The following is a 16,641-nucleotide window of genomic DNA, read 5'->3' on the forward strand; positions in this document are numbered from 1 at the left end:
CTAAACAACCAGGCTCTTCACTGAGGATTTATTCCAAGGATACTTTTTTTCTTTTACTTGACTAACTTCATTACTCTAAGGCCTAGACATTATTGTGATCTATTTATATGGCTTTCTCACTTTTATTTTGTAGCATGGATTATATTGACCTTTTTACTAGAAAATTTTACTAGATATTTGTCATTCAAGTTTTCATCTGCTTTATAATTGGTACACCTTGAGGATCACTTTTCTAATACTTTTACAATAATGTGGTACGACCTCAGCCAAATCTAAGTAGTATTTTTACCTAATGTCAAATGTTTTTCCAACTAACTAAAAGTCAAACATATATAAAAGGGTTGGCTATAAATATGCATGTAAATAGTTCTGTTAATAATCCAGAGTTTTACATTTGGTACATCTGTGTCTGCTAATACAGTTAGCTTTCTCACTTTTCTGCTTGTTTGTTCAGTCTGAATTAAAATTAGACTTTGAAAATAAAACTTAAATAGTTTTGTTTCCTCTAAAAAATATTACTTTGACAATAAAAAAATACTAATAGAAATAGAGGGCCTCCTTCAGGGTATGCCTCTGTTAACTCAATAGACAGTGTGGGCAGGAGTGTGTAGGTCTAAGTTAATTAGTCTCAGAAAGCCAGCAGCTGTCCCCTGAGGTTCAGGCTGATTTTTGGCTGCAAGTCCCACTTTGAGATCTCTGTCCTCCTGCTGGATTGAACTCTGCAAGTTTCTACTGCAGGTTCCAGCTGTCTTTCCCCTGAAGTTAGACCAGGTTCTGATGTGAGGAGCTGGTGCCTTCTACTTACCAACTATGGTGATGTGGTATGCCTTTATTGCAGATTTTCTTCATTTTTCCAGTGGGCTTCAATTTTCATGTAGGAGCCTCAGAGAGGGCCTCTTTCTCTTGTTCATGGGGCAGGGGTGGGTGGCATGAACACCACTGTGTCAGTGCCCATGCAGCCTGGCTCCTCTGGCATGATGGGTCAAAGGAGTGGGCCTACCAGAGGGTTGCAAGCTGCTGTTGGTCTCCTTTAGTGTGCTGGAATGAAGGCTTCCTAAATATTTTAAACCAACACTACCAATCATTTTGAATCATTAATATAATTTTTGTTGCTTGCAGACACCTGCCACTTCAATTAATATGTGGCTTGTGTGCTGAAATGTTTAGTTACACAGGTGGGAAAAATATCCAACATTAATGTCGTCTTTCCAGCCTTCTTTGGATTCACATAAATGGTGATGTCATTGTGGTAAGGTGATAATGTTAAAGACATTTCACAAATTGTGGCCAGGAAAAGTGGAAACCCACAGGCTCTCTGCATGCCCAGTGGCTTCCCTGTCTTCCTCTGAGCATAACAGTCACGTGCACAGCTGGGGGAGGTGATAGTGCAGCTGTGGCCACTGGGCTATGGCTTCATGTGGCGGGAGATTCTTGATAAGAATGGTCAACCCCAAATTGCTTTCTCTACCAGTTCTACATTGGCCATGCCAACTAGGAAGTGATGATTTAAAACAGAATTAGCTTTCAATAAATACCACTGGGGTTCAGTGCTGATTTTAAGTCTAAAAAAGGGCATAACTATGAAGGCATTGATGACCAAATTAGTCTTATGACAAAGGAATGGCCATCAATATAGGAGGGTGTGAAAGTCTCAGTGGTGAAGCTCTTAGCTGGACCCATGGCAGGATGGGGGCCTGGGACTGGAGGCCCACAGAGCCAAAGCACAGAATCTTGGTAAAGACAAAGTCACGAGTCTGTTGGGTTATCAGCCAAAGAAAGCAGACTTCTGGGGCTGTTCACAAACTGAGGGCTGGACAGGGCATCTGTGAGACCATTCATAACAACTGGTGATCAGATCCAAAGCAGCCAGCAGTCTTGCATGGGTCAGAGTGACTGTGGAAGCAGAAAGAGGAACATATGCTCACATGCTGGCTACTTGTGTTGCCTCCAACCAGCAATTTCCCACAGAATGAAGACTACTGTTGCCCCAGAATATCCATGGCTATTACCTTCTGAAAGGTGCACTGGAAAGGACTCTGACTCCCAAGGACATTGGTAGGCATCTTCAAATCCATGCATCATTCCTAGCTGTCCTACACATGCAGATGCATTTCCCCTTCACACCATGCATGAAGCAGCCACTAGTATTGTCTTCAGTTCCTCAGGCCAGGAAACTAAGTCACAAAGAGTACAAATAGCATGTCTGAACTTACACACAGAGCCCAGGGCAAGAGACACAAGAACTCATGTCTGTGCGAGTAATCAGTAGGAGCACTGGATTCCCTCACAGAGGAAGAGCAGCCTGTACATTCAGCAATGATTACTTAGCTGTCCAACCTAGGGGCCCAGTGTGATGGGCAAACAAAGTGAGCCCCCAGACTCAAGAGGTTTCCGTTCTGCTAGAAGCAACAGGCAAAAGTCAGAATCATGCAGCTGTAAAGAATCAATCAGCATGTGAGAGCGGAGATTTCTGAGTAGGTCAACACCAGCTCCAAAGATGCTAATTATCTCAAAGAAAATGGGCCAGCCCTATATATTTTTTCACTCAACTGCTTCCTAATCTCAATCACCAAACATGTGTCCATACAGTGGACCTTTGCCTTAGGAATGCTATTCACTTACAAGGATTGGTTGTAACTCAAGTTGCACAGTTGAAGGCTCAGGCATCAAAGCCTCTATCCTGTACACAGGCAGATCTCAGTGTCCTCAGAGAGACACTAGCCCAGAATTTCTCAGTGAACCCCACACAGGAAAGGATGCTGTCTTGTTCTTTCCAGAACTCTGTAAGGGTTAAAACTGTATCTGATACCATCTGGAAACACAAGCAGCCACCATTAAGGTTATAGCTCAAGACTTTATTCATAAGTTAAAACTAAAATTCCAGGTGGAACCCAAGTTGTTTGTATGTAGGGCTGGTTGTAACTGGAGGGCCAAGTGTAGATGCAAAGAGAAGTTGGATTAATTAGCCAATTCAGGAAATAGCATTTCACATCTACACATACTTAGCATTGAGCTAGCATCATCACACACTTCAGAAAAAAATTTCTTCATCTTAATAGGTGGACACTGTAAATTACAAACATGATCGATGCATGACTATCATTTTGGGGTGTTCAGTCCTCTGGGAGGAAAACAAAAACAAAACCTCTCACACAGCCAGGAGAGGACTGAAAAAGGCCAAATTCCCATTCTAAAAAAGGGTATTCAAAGGGAAGTGAATGAGAAGGCACCATGTGGTCAGAGATTCATGGAGGGAGGTGGCTGTCTGGAGACGAAGGCCCCAGGAGAAGGGAGCAGCCTAAATTAAGGCTTCTGAGAGCTGGGTCTTCCTTGGGAATATCAGCAGGGAAGCCACTAAGATGAGTGTAGAGAGAGATGGCAAGGGGAGTGGAGGGGCCAGCAGGTGGTAGCTGCCGTCATTCAGGGCTCTGGTGGCCCCTCAAAATTCTTTCTTTCTCCTCCCAGTGGCTCTGGAAGCTAAGGGAGGGTTTGAAGGAAGAGTGATACTTGATCTGTCTTCTGCTAGGATCACAGGATGTGGCATAGGAAATAGAAAGGGGAAGAGGACAGGGGCGCAGGAAGATAATAAGGAGGTACATTGAACTTGACATTTCAGGGTAAATGTAAAACACATCTCCGCAATTACACAGTCTCATAGAATTAGGCCTTTCGAGTTTATGTATTCAAATACTAAGCAAAGCCTAACGTTGCAGAGGAGTTATCTGTGTATGTCAGAAATGTGTCTACACCAGCAAAGTCCACTTCCCATTTGGAGCCTTCCTGAATGCTCTAACATGGGCAGCCTCACTTCCTTGTATATTTTCTCAAAAGTAGTATCAGCTCTCCCTTGGCACATGGTCTCAGGTGTCAAAGGACAAGCGATATGGTGGTTTCATATTCTCACCTTCCCCTTAAGGAGGCGTCAACCCCTCTTTCAGGCTCTCCTTGCCTTAGCTTGTTGGTCTGGTAAGATTCTCTGCTCCAGTCTTCACTACCACCAGTAGCCCCTTGAGAGGCTTTTAGTAAAGACATCACTCTGCAGCTTTCTGACCGCTAGAACTGTAGATCTCAGAAGACTACAGGGGTGTTGATATGGGCTACATCGATATTACCTGAGAACTACTGCAGCAAATGGTCTGGACCTAAATGAGATCAGAATAACCCATTCATATGCATCCACTCAGATTTTGAGTGTGACTTTAGAAATGTAATCATTCCCCACAGATTGAAGGCATAAAAGTGGTACTCACCAGAAGACTTATTAAGTTACTTTAAAACTATCTGGTTGTGTTTAATCCAGACTCATCTTTCTTTGCCTTCAAGGAAATCTACACTGATTGTTTGTCTTCTGTGTTATTGGCTGTCTACAAAATAAATCTTAACCTCAAATCTCTTACATCCTGAATAAGCTTTGATTTCAGTATTACAAGTGATTATTCATAATTTCCACCTACTCTTCTGAAATTACACTCATAGTATGGATAGCTATTCTCCCTTCTGCAATTAAGAAATATTTCATATGAGTTTAAACAATTCATCTGGCCAGAGACTTGGAAGGTCAAAGTGATGAATAATTGAATTTCTGCTAGTCTTCCCTGGGAAGGAAACTCATGTTATTTGATATAATACCTTCTCAGTGGATGGAGTATTTTTGGATGAAAGCAAGAAACTGAACTCAAGAGGTGATCTGCTAATATAAGTGATTCCCTACTGTGTGGCTGCTCCTTGCATAGGTTATTTGAAAATATGCCTAGGCAGCTCTGATAATATACTGGATGGATTGCCAACCTTTGTCCCTAGCAGCTCTTTTATTTGAAATACACTGAAAGTACTGCCATTACACTGAGTCCTAGACAGAGATGTCACATTCACTCTCCTGTAGGGTAAGACAGTGGATCTGTACTATGATTACTAGAAAGAAAAAAGAATCCACCCAGTCCTTACCTGTCCAATTATAGGAGGTTTTTGTGATTTTATCATCCTCACTGGTACAGAACAAATGTTTTTTACAAAACCAACAACTCTCATGAAAACATCTATTATTCTATTTCAGTCGTACATTGTTCCATATCTTTATGACCAAGACATTTATCTCTATTCTTACTTTTCAATCTATCTGGTATATTTTTAATGTTCTTTGAATTGGATAATTTTATGGTACTCCGTAGCTCAAAAGCTTTGATAGCTTTCTATTTCAGAACCAACTTCTCCACCTGGGTTTTAAATCATTCCAGAAAATTACTTATATCAGCTGCATTTCCAAAGAGGAATCAGCCCCTGAGCCAGGACTGACCTTGCACCAGCTCCAGGCACACCCTCTGCTCCCAGCCTTCCCTATGCCTCTGTCCCTGTCTCAGCAAATATCCATACTTTTCTTTCCTTTTAAAATTCTACCAAATCTTCAAGTAGGAATTATTTTTTTTCTTACCTTTTTTCAGATAATATGTGGAAGTAGGCAAATCTGAGTCAAAATATTAAGCCTCACCTCCCTCCTACATCAGTCAACCTTTCTTTAAACTGAATTTCTTCATCTTACGATGAGGGAGGTGACAGCTGTTTAGAGTATCATGAATGTTATTTAACGAGATATTATACATGCATTACGAGCTTAATGCCTGGAATATAGAAAGTCCTTAATTTGGGATCTGAAATTGGTAGCCATCACTCCAGGAAAAGTCACACCTCCCTCTCTGATATGGATCTCTTTTAGAACCTAGAGTTTCTACTGAACAATTCAGCACATGATTTTATGTAAGTGGAACTATTGTGTGATCTACCAATGGTTTACCAGTTAGACTTAAAACATCTTGATAGAAGAGAAAATGTTTCTATTCTTCCTCATCTCTGTACAACCTTACAACCCATTGGACACACTAAACACACACACACACAGATATATATATATATTTTTTGGGGGGGGGGTGCTGGGGATCGAATTTAGGACCTTGTGCTTGCAAGGCAGGCACTGAAAACACTGAGCTAAATCCCCAGCCTTACAGTAAATAAATAGAAACCCATCACTCATCATTTACCAATTCAAATGCCTTGGCTCTCTCCAGTGTGGGGCAAATACCCATGAGGAGGAGTAGTCACTGTCTTTCAGGAGCTCACAGTGGAGAGAGGAGATGGAAATGAAAATGCATAGGTGTTAAAGAATGGGTGGGGTTAATTATAGTAATTTTCTGGTTAGACTTTAATTAATTTTAAATATTGTCACCATACATATTCATATTATAACCAAATGCATGATTCTTCAAGTCATTTGGCTTGTGCTGAATGAGAAATAACTTGCTCTTAGTGGAAACTTTGTCCAGTCCCCTGTGCCCACACCACCGTGGCTAATTTCTGCAACCAGTGCGACATCTTTGAATAGAGTTGAGAAAAAGTGCACTACATTGCTTTTCACACACACAACAGATATGAGTAACTCCCAGAACATAGATGGGGAGAAATAAGAAACTAAAAAGGAAGGAGTTGTGAGTGTTTATATACTATCTTTTAATGTGTAGAATTTGTTTAATTTTTAACTGCATAATTTAATAAAGGCAGTGTTTAACATCTGAAAATACTTAGCCACCAAATTTCACAAGTTTCTATGAGCTAGTTCCAACATACCACTTTTTGTATCCCATTTCTTAACTCTTGAAGCTGGGTTGAAATTTACCACTTTATTATTGGCCCCAAGTCAAATTTTTACAAAGTTAGCCTATTCTGGATTACATTTAGAAGCCCATCTACTTTTAATTCTGTTGGCCTTGTAAATGTGGAATGAACTTTAAAGATATTTAATTTTGAATTGCTAGTGTTTACTTATATTTTAGCTATTTTCTGTGGAAAACTTCAAATATGTACATAGAGGTAATTATGGAACAATCCTCTTGATTCCCATGACCTACTCTTAACTATTTCAATCCTTGGTCAGTTCAATTCCTTCTTTGCTCCCAAATTCTACTCCCTTAGCTCCATGACTGGCCTGACATAATGTATAAACTGTAAGGTCAGACTGAGGCCATCTGAGACACTGAGGCAGGCCAAGACTAAGCAACATGCCATGATTTTATTGTCGTATGGGTGCAGATGGGCCAAGGACAAGAAGACTATTGGCACTGAGTGGAAGGTTTTCGTGGTTATATGGGGAATTTTAGGTAGGGGAGGGGGCACTGATCGACAGGGTGGAAAATTTTAGAGTCCCTAGGGTGATGGGCCTGGGACCAGCTGATAAACAGGGCAGTGGTGATAGCAGCAGGGCGGCTGCTGACTTCTTGTTATTTCTGTGCTCCTAGAGTTGTTGGTAGCAGGTCAACTTGGGTGGGGATCCAACTCGGGGGCCTGTAACAAACAGCTTGCGTTACAACTGGAATTTTAGTTCAATTTAAGAACAAAGCCTTGAGTTACAACCCAAATGCTGGCTGCTTGTGCTTCCAGATGGTCTCAGATACAGATTTAACTCTTACAGAGTTCTGGAAGGAACATTACAGTATCCTTTACTACATGGGGTTAACTGAGAATTCCTGGGCCGGTATCTCTCTAAGGACATTGAGATTTGCCTGTGTATAGGAAAAAGACTTCAAAGGCTGTGTAGAGAAGCCTGAGCCTTCAATTGACCAACTAGAGTTACAACCAACCTTTGCCAATGAATTGAATTCATAATTTAGGGGTCCACTGTATTTCTATACCTTGCTGCCCCTGCCTTTTCTTTAGCCTAACTATAGTATTTGTATCACATCTTACAAATTATAATTTTTAATAGCATCAAATATCTCAAGTATCTCTAGTCAATATTCAAAATGTTTCATGGTCAAAAATGCCTCTATTCACACTTTTCACACTTTGAGTCCAAATAGAGAAAAGATCTATACATTATTTGCTTGTTTCTTTTTCCCCTGTGCATTCTTTGTACAGACAACCAGATCTAGGTCCATAAGAGTCAAATTCAATTTCTGTGGCAAAAGGGCTTCAGTGAAATTGTGGACCTCCAGGAGGAGGGTCCAAGGCCCAGCTGTTTTTGTTTTTGCTATATAAGTTACAATTGATGCTCAAGGACTAGATCCATTCATTCTTTGGGATTAAGATCATGTTCAAAGTTTACTATGCCTTCTTCATTTAGAAACTGGAATTCAGTAAGTGAAACCTTTTTCTTACTACTTGATCAGCCACTGGTAGCAGCCACCTAGAAAAACAAAACTAATGTTTGATTCCTCCCTTTTACTTGTTTTCAAAGTTAGTTTGTCACTAGCACCCTCCAGCCATTTCCAAGTACTGTTAAAGGCTTTCTACAGCTTTCCACTGTGACTTTCAAGCGACGGCAAAATCATAAAGCTAAATGCATTTTACCTACTTACCTGGGTGAAGAGACTATTTGTCCTTTCTAAAGGACAAAGGAAAGTTTTGGGCATCTCTGAGAAAATCTTTTGTTTTTTACTGGGTGATTTTCTCCATGACAGTATTGTTTACAAAAGATAAATAGCATTGAATTTTATCAGATGTGGCATGGAAATTACCTCATCCATATCCCTCATTCGTTGCAAACAAACAAAAAAAAATGAGGCCAGTTGAAATCAAGCTACCTACCTGAGATGATCCCACATAATTGATAAAAACCCTGGCTCTAGAATTCTTGTTTCCTATTCCAGGAATCTTTCCTGCACCATGACATAAGTGATGACTCTGTCAAGAACTCTAGTTAAAATCGCTGATAAGTCCAGGGAAGCTAATCTAACCCTTATGGGCAATCCCCAAACAAAAATAAGCCATGATTTTACAAGCTCATTCCAAGTCAGAAATCCTGAAACTCCGATCTTTTTCCAAAAATGAGTCAAGTTTCCCTGCAGGGCAAGGTAAGCCAGATAAACAGCGTTTAGTTGCAGTTTAATACAAATTCTGAGCCCCATGTACGAAGCATCATTAACAACCATTCCCTCATTAGGATCGGTGATAGTGGGAAACTGTCATTTTATAAATTTTTCCATACCTTAGAACTTTCTTAGCTTTTCTTCACTTCACTCTATCAACAGTTCTGACATGTGGGTGTTATTGGTTCCTACTGAGCAGAAAGAAATGAGGGACAGAAAGCTTGTTTTTGAAGGTCAAAGGGAAATAGTGAGGAGGGAGCTTATGTTGGAAATGAAGATATCAACTGCAGGATGTTTTGCTGCCAACCGAAGCCTTCAGAGCCTCACAGAGGTAACCCCTATTTCGATGCCTATGACCCACCCGGAATGGGGAGCATTTTCCCCTCTCTGTGACACTGACGGGGTTCCCATGAAATGCTGGGTGTTCTGACAGGGAGGAGTTGTGGCAGGCACTTATGGGACAGCAAAGGAATATCTGGACTTCATTTTGCAAGGAAACTGTTTATGGGAAAGAACCTGTGGCGAGCAGCCTCCATACGGGTCCCCAGAGATCCTCACCTCCTGATAGTTCTGCCTATGTGTAACGCCTCCCAGCTAGAGTGGACAGTCATAGTCGCTCAATTTTAACAAATGGAAGGAAAGAGGAGTTGCTGGGTATTACTTCTGATATCAGACAACAAAAAGCAGGTGGCTTCCCTCCTGGGTGTATCTTCTCTCACTGTCAGACTGCTCATGCCAGGAAACAGCAGCCGCCATATTGTGGAAGAGGCTGACATGGCCCCAACCTCAGCCCAACAGCTCTGGAGGAGCTGATGTTTAAACACTTGGAGGGCATTTAGAAAGGACTCCTCCATCTGCAGTTGTTCCTTGAGACAGTTGGTCTCCTGGGTGACATCTGGACTGATTCTCACCTCCTCAGATGTCAGCCACCCTGATACCGCCCCCAGCTCTCTCACTCTTGAATTTTTGACACAGTCTGACATAATGACTGTTCATTGTTTAAGTTGCTAAGTTTTGGGGAAACCTACTAACCCTGTGTCATCATAAATCAAGGACTCTGCATGTCATCTTGTACCCGTCTGTACTCATTTTATTTAGGAATTTTTTTCTCATTTACATTGAGAGGACAGCCTTTGCAAGTTACAATTTCATAAGCCCCAAAACTATCAAAGTAAAAAAAAAAATTGTTTGTGTGTGGGGGTTGCCAACCAGGGAAGATTTGGTCTCTCTAGGGACATTTGGCAAAGTCTGGAGATGTTTTTGCTGTCTCAGCTAGGGCTTATTACTGGACTCTGGTAGGTGTATGTTCAGAGATCACAGCTTCTGCAAAAATGCTACAAAGCCAAGGACAGCCCCATCCCAAAGTAAGTAACTTGTCTCAAATATCAGGAAATGTTGAAAATCCACTGAACTGTACCTATATGGAAAACAATTGTACTCACATAATTAAAGCTTTAAGATATATCAAAAGCATAAAAGACAAATGTGTATTTTCTATATTTTATTTCTTTTTTCTTATTAACATTATTTGGCAAATTGAAATGAAAATTTCTTCATTAAAAAAATTTCTATTTACAAGAATCCCATTTGTTTTAATGTGTGAAACAAAGTGGAATATTCAAGTTGGGATTGATTTTGTTATCAGGAACAGGTAGATTGATGTTTTGGAAAAGTAATTGTTTCCCATTAAGTTTGGAACATCAAGGATTACAAGACTCAAGAGTGACTGATGAAAATAACACTCAGCACCCTAGTGTGTGGGTGACTCTAAATAAGCACACTGAGAACAGATATTTATAGAGAGCCTACAGATGAGACACATTTATTATAGGCAAGCACGCCCATCATACTTGGATTGGCCTGCAGCCCTAAGGATGCAGTCAGTAAGGAATGAAATTGGAGGGGCTGCACATCCACATGTAATACTTACAACTGTACAAAAGGCCAGGCACAAGGCCCCAAAGAGCACATATCCCAGTGGTAAGAGCCACATAACATCCATGATATAAATTTACCCCACTAAAAAGAAACTTTCAGCCATCTACCCGAGTAGTACATGGAGAAAAATAAATGGATATTGTAGAATTACCAAAAGAAATGGAGCTTTCAAAGATCTATGGAAGAAGCTGAAATCAAAGTATATTGATCAGCTTTCATCTTGCCGGGACAAAATATCTGACACCTGTAACCCAAAGGAGGAGAGGTTTATTTCGATTCACAGTTGCACAGGAGTCAGGTCACAGTCAGCTGGCTCCAAAGGAGAAGCGTCATGGTGGAAGGGGGTGGTGCACGAAATCTCCTCAGCCCACGACATCCAGGAAGCAGAGAGCAGGGGAAATCCCAGACAGGAAGGGGCCAGGGATCGGCCCTGTATAATCCCTAATGTTGTGCCCCATGACCTGCTTCTTCCCATGAGGCCTTTCTCCTAAGAGTCAGTTCAGCTATGACCATCAATGGGTTAAAATCCAACTATCTGTCCAGGAGTCTCTTAACCCAGTCAAGGTGACAATCAAGATTAACCAGCACACAAAGGAATAAAATCAATATTGGTGTTAGAGATTTGATTATCAAACAATAATATTGAATTTTCCTTTGTGTAATACGCAGCAACATCACACACTATCTCTTACATCCTGAATAGGGGCTTTGGGAAGAATTGTGGATATTAACCAGAAAGAGTAGAGCATAGTATACTAGTTAAAGCGTGAAACTCACAAATCAAAATCTGTGCCCACATCCTGGCCCTGATGTGTCTAGCTGCTGAAAATGGGCAAATTGTTAGCCGGGTATGGTGGCGCATGCCTGTAATCCAAGCACTCAGGAGGCTGAGGCAGGAGGATCTCTGTGAGTTCAAGACCAGCCTGGGCTAAATAATGACTTCCAGGTCAGTCTCAACTACATAGTGAGACCCTGTCTCAAAAAACAAAAAAAAGGCGGGGAGGGCAAATTGCTTAACCTTAAAATGCTGCATTGGTTAAAAGACAAGAATGAAATGAAATAAAAATAAATTAAGTTAGAACTCAAAGAGATTGTTATCTTTGTTACCTATGATTATTATTATTCATAGACCTGGATTTATAATAGCTCTGTTATTCCTTCTAGGTATTCTCCCCCACTGAAACAAGTACTTCTCAATGCAACCTGTTGTCCATTTCTTCTAGGTTTTGGTCCAATGTTAAATGGTTGCTGAAAGACACTGGGCCTATTTGCTGAAACCAAATGGGATAACATCATCGGTGGCTCTAAATCCCACACACAAATCCACTTTTACTGCCACCATAAAACAACTTCTTTGACAAGGTAACACTTTAAATTTATGAACATGTACCTAGGACATCACACCCATATATTTGGCATTGGTTACTGGATTCCTATGGTCTGGATTTAGTTCAGATCATTTGCTTTAAGTTTGGTGATGTCCGACACTCTTTTACCATACTTTCTACTCCAGTGGTTAAATGCTTCTTGTGTATGGACTCGGTTGTGACATCAATGAGTCTAGTTTATTTTACCAAACGATGGTAGCATCTTTTCTCCAATAAAAAGAATCTTGAAAAACTTAAGTCAAATTAAACACCTTCACATAGCTTTCTAGACTTTCTCCAGAAATAGAATGGATTCAGCAAAGAGGAGCTTTTAGATTTAGGTTCTGACTTGCAGATATTTCACTTGAGTTGGTGATTTTCTTTGCTCTAGAGATATATTTATGCAATTTTAAAAACTTTTGTAGAAACCAATATTCTTATACATGATTAGTTTCTACAGAATGAAACTAACTTGTGTTCGGCCCCAGCTATGGGAGTTGGATGAAATGAAATCCTTGCCTCATGACACATTTTCATCATTTAGCTCCTGGTTTTTTTTGTTTGTTTTTTTTAAATCTGTTTACTTACTGTAATGGTGTGATGAATATCCAAAATTCCACTGTGTCCCAAAAGTAAACATTTTAATAGTAATCTTCACTTAACATCCATAAGTCCCCAGTTCTCTGCCTAAAATAACCATGTCTTGAATCCTGTGTTTGATATCTCTTGATTAATTTTCAGTACTTTATTCCAATTTTCTACATTCTGAAAGTTATATAATTGTGAGTGTGAATATCTATATGAAACATAAGTGACATTTTAATAAATTTAATATATTGAAAACATGTAACACAGATGTGTTATTTTCATTTGTTTTGCCTTGTATGGAATGCCTGCTTTTTTAAAACTTCCTACACATGGCTGAAAGTGTCTGCTATTGTGTGCAACTAGTGCCCATTGATTCCGATTACTGTATAGTGTTCTGTCCTGGACAGTTTAGTCATTCTTTGTTTTTGTTGATGTTTCAGTAAAACCCCAGCATGATCTTGATTAGCATTACTCTGATGTTAAACATCTCTTCATCTGTGTTTTCTTGGTCAACTCTGTGTCTTTGGCCATCTTCCCTGTTGAGAGAATGTCTTTTCTTTTCCCCTTGCTGAGTTGCTTCTTTATGTATTTTTGGCACTAATACTTCGTCAATTGTGGACCACACATTTTAAAAATTTACTCTCCCACCAATTATCACTATGAGTTCATTTTCCACATTCAATAAAGTTATATATTTTTCCACTCAAGGGATCAAAACTTTTAGAAGAAAGCTTTATAAAGCAAAGACCTTTCAGATGTGTGAATGTAACACACCTTATGGTTTTATGGGTGAAGGCTCTGTTGCTTCAGCACATGACTCTGGATACAAATAAAGAAAGTGAGACAGCACAGGTGAGTGGCTTCCCTCAGACCACACTGCTGAGTAGAGTCAGAGTCCCCCCAGCAAACCCAGTCTCAGACCTCCAAACTCAATATCCCTTACTCCATTAACATAGGCAAGGATGAATGCACGCCCTAACTATGGTCTGTGTACTTTTAAATGCACCTCCAAGCAAAAATTCATATGCAGCTACTGTTCCTGCTTCAGACAGTTGTAATCTTCACCAATAATTAATCCCTTGTGTGGAAAAGTGGTCCAGAACATAAGCACTGTCTTTTTAAAAGTTAGAAAGTGAAGGGAGGGCAGAGGTAAGGGGAAAAAATGAGAATCAAGACTTGTCATGTAGAGGTACAAGATCCCAACAATGAATGTAACTGTACTGTATCCCTAAAATGTACCAATAAACTCAAAGCTGAAAAAAAAGTAAAAAAAAAAGAAAGTGAAAAAAATAAAAAAGTGAAAAGTTGGAGAGTGTGTTTTATCAAGAGGACATTCTAGATCCTGACTTTGGGCAGTCCTTAGAGCAGGAAGCATTCCATTGACCATAATTATTGTTATTATTAGCTATTATTATTATTATTAGTAGTAGTATTTTGTGAAGAATATCCTACTGACAGTTCCATATACATTTCTGGTCAAATTCATTAGTCCCATTAAGCCAGACTCTTGTAATATACAAAGACCTTATTGTGTAATTCACTTTATTGACAAGAGTATTTCTCCACATTGGGGCATCCTGGGTCTGCAGCAAATGTTTGGAGAAAAGGCTGGCATTTTCCCTTCAAGACTATGCTTCTCTTTTAGGGGACGCTGGCCTCCCATGATTGGCCTAGAGGGCACGATCACTCCCAGGAAATCTATTTCCCATCCACAAAGCAGCAAAGCTATTCCAGGAATCCAGATATATATAAATGTGCGTCCAGGGGTGTGTAACCTGGTTCTGCCTATCACTTGCTTTCTTTGTACACACACAAAAAAGTGTCTTCACCAGAACGATTTCTTAAAGGCATTTGGAATTCTGTTTTCACTGAGTCTTCTACGATACATTGCTTAGGGGCTGGCTGCAGGCCAGTAGTAGAGTCTACCAGTAGGTTGGAGGAAAAAGAGAATTAATAGGAGGTTCAGTCTATAAACTCACTGGGAAGGCTGCAGAACCAGGCACCAGTGTCTCTCAGAAGCAACTCAGTAGTAGAGTCTACCAGTAGGTTGGAGGAAAAAGAGAGTTAATAGGAGGTTCAGTCTATAAACTCACTGGGAAGTTTGCAGAACCAGGCACCAGTGTCTCTCAGAAGCAACTCCCCAAACCATCCCCTTCCACAGCAAGCCGAGGATTCATTCCCATGTCGTGCTGCACCTCGGGAAGGGCTTAGAAACCACCTGCTGAGTCCAGAAGTTGAGGCCAAACACTCCGGCCACAGCCAATCGGGGCCACTCTGTCCCTACTTCACCAAGGCACACCCTTGTATGTGGCTTTCCCTCCATAACTTAGTGAGTCCAGAGGCAGAAGAAGACTCATGCCCCAGTTCTAAAACAGGTGGAGAAAACCAATTCTCTCTTATTCAGCCCTTCTATTCTATTTCAGTTTTTAATTGCGTGAGGCCCATCTATGCCTCACTTAGAAACCCCGACACAGACATATCTAGAATGATTAATAAACATGTATCTGTGTGCCATGTCCTGGTCAAGTTGAGGCATAAAAGCAGCCATCACTCCATCCAGGGGGACTTCTATGGCCTGCTGGGGTCCCTGGCCCTCTCAGAACAGCTCCCCCTGGCAAGGGGATGGATTCAAATGAGCAGCCAGCCCAAAGTTAGTCCTCCCTGAGCCTCAGGAATTAGAGTATCACAAGCCTCCCTCCATCTGCACCCCAGCAGACAGAAGGGGGAGCAGGAGTGACAACACTTCCCACGCAACCGCTCTCCTTACTCTGGAATTTGATGCTCTCTGATCCAGGTCAGACCAGATCCAAGATCCAGGATCAGCCCATCCCTTCCAAGACCATTTCTAAGGCTCCTCTGAGCTTTACTATGATAAGGTTACCCAGGGACATCCTGACTGTCAGCTTGCACGGTCACAGTAGGACACAGGCAGAGGTAGAGCCAGAATGCTTAGGTACCCAGCTCCAGTGCTGCTCTGAGTCTGTTCCTCAGGCCCCAAACAGGTTCAGTCACTTTGTTTTCAGAATCATCCAGACCATTTTGCTAAATTAATTTTGCATCTTCCTGAAAGAACTTCTGGAATAATTCATTCCTTCCTTCACTTGCTTTTCGTGGCATTTAGAAAGTATTTACTGTGTAAAGGGCATTAAGACAGGGATGCCAGCAAAAGCCAGAGAAGCCACAGCTATCACTGCAGTCCCTGAAGTTCTTAGGGAAGGGAGGTTTGATTAAAATCACCTAAATGACCTAAATATTTTTAAAGTTTTTTTTTTGGTACCTGGGATCAAACTCAGGACCTTGTGCTTGGGAAGCAGGTGGCAGAACCACTGAGCTAAATCCCTGGCCCTTAAAGTTATTTTCAAAGTTATATTATTAATGACTTTTAGCAAAGCAAAGAGCCACTGTCCTGGTTTGTGAAACTGTCCATATAATTCGGGAGTAATATAAGCCAAAAATAAAAAGTAAAGCAAAGTCTGGCAAATTCATATTGGCTTTATGGTTAAATCACATGCAAAGGAGTCCCTCATTTCCCTGGACTTCTCCCGGCTGGATTCAAGAGCATGCTCAGAATGGCTGGTAACACCCTCAAGTGACTGACTCCATTTTCACAGAGCACAAACACCCCCACCCCCCGTCTCAACTCTCACACCCACCAGGAACCTGCATCTGATGACAGTGCCTCACAGTGACTTAGTGTGAAGGGATAATAAGTTTTGGAGTCAAGGTAGCAAGTGCTACAGAACATTTCATTCACTTGTCCTGAGGGCAAAATTCTGCCCAACATGGGCAGGTAATGAGTGTCTTCAAGGATAAAGAAAGAACTTTGGGTGTGTGTTAGGCTAAATATTGTCTTCCAAAGACAGCCAGGTTCTAATCCTTGTGCACTGTGCATGTTA

This window comes from Fukomys damarensis, unplaced genomic scaffold (assembly GCF_012274545.1).
Source record: "Fukomys damarensis isolate Sample0158 unplaced genomic scaffold, DMR_v1.0_HiC HiC_scaffold_1, whole genome shotgun sequence".
Classification (NCBI taxonomy): Eukaryota; Metazoa; Chordata; class Mammalia; order Rodentia; family Bathyergidae; genus Fukomys; species Fukomys damarensis.